At 35.1% G+C, this 1,283-nt stretch overlaps 1 non-coding gene across 1 annotated transcript; it reads right to left on the bottom strand.

The window, feature by feature from the left end:
* Positions 1–752: 752 nt before the first annotated feature.
* Positions 753–916, bottom strand: LOC141421897 (U1 spliceosomal RNA). Its single transcript, XR_012446587.1, has one exon. It is a non-coding gene; the product is annotated as a U1 spliceosomal RNA (small nuclear RNA).
* Positions 917–1,283: the final 367 nt, after the last annotated feature.

Genomic DNA, 1,283 nt, shown 5'->3' on the forward strand with positions numbered 1-1,283 from the left:
CAGAAGATTTTTCAAACTCTTTTGGTAAATATATGTTTAATATCACTGACTGTAATGAATGTGATATTACCATAAAACTGACTTTTTAAAATTAATCTTTATGCTCCTCACATTATTGCCCAATATGCTTTTCAATTAGATAAATGCTTAAATTGCAATATAACAAGGTTAGGGCATTATTTTCAGCACAGTTAGATCGGCCAGTGTAGGCAACCAACCTTACTGATTTTCTTTCTTTCTTTCTTTGTTTCTTTCTTTCTTTCTTTCTTTCTTCCTTTCTTTCCTTTCTTTATTCCTTCCCTCCCTCCCTCCCTCCCTCCCTCATTCCTTCCTTCCTTCCTTCCTTCCTTCCTTCCTTCCTTTCTTCCTTTTTCATCTTTTTTGGGCAATTCTGTGGTTTGAACTCAGGACCTTGCACTTGCTAAGCAGGTGCCCTACCACTTAAGCCATATTTATCCCCAGCCCCTTACTGAATTTCTTAAACAATCAAATAATCAAATATTTATCTCCTACCATGTGCAAGAAGTTGGAGGAAGATAAATCTACTTATAATATGGTTAGAGAAATACCACAACGTAAGAGTATGCAAAACTTATCTTAAAGACATATCAATACAACATAGGGCAAGAGAAAATTAATTAACAATGGAACAGGTAATTAATAGGAACTTTAATTGGATATAAGTATATTCTTGATAAGATAGTTAGATTAAATTTTAAAGAGAAAGTGAGGTTTTTTTGTTTTTTTTTTTTTAAGGGAGAGCGCGAACGCAGTCCCCCACTACCACAAATTATGCAGTCGAGTTTCCCACATTTGGGGAAATCGGAGGGGTCAGCACATCTGGAGTGCAATGGATAAGCCTCGCCCTGGGAAAACCACCTTCGTGATCATGGTATCTCCCCTGCCAGGTAAGTATGAGAAAGTGAGGTTTTTAAAAAAAAGTGACAATTCACTGGGCAGAAAGAATGCATTCCAATTATAGTGGTATTCAAAAAGATTGCTGGAAAAAATGCTTTAAGGCATAATCCAGAAGATGTAATCAAATAGTAGAATTTTAAAGAGTTGTGAAGAACATAAGCTTTAGGTTAAGCTGTGGGAATAAACTCTATTTCTATAACTTAATCTTGTGTGAGCTGTTCAAACTTATCTGAATTTCCATTCCCTTATGTGAAAAATGGGTGCAATAATATTTACTACCTGATTGTTGCAAGGATTAAATTAGATTATGTTGTTAAAGCCCTTAGCTCAGTACCTGGTAGAATGAAAGGCTCAAAAATATTTTT

The sequence above is a fragment of the Castor canadensis genome, chromosome 3 (genome assembly GCF_047511655.1).
Source record: "Castor canadensis chromosome 3, mCasCan1.hap1v2, whole genome shotgun sequence".
Classification (NCBI taxonomy): domain Eukaryota; kingdom Metazoa; phylum Chordata; class Mammalia; order Rodentia; family Castoridae; genus Castor; species Castor canadensis.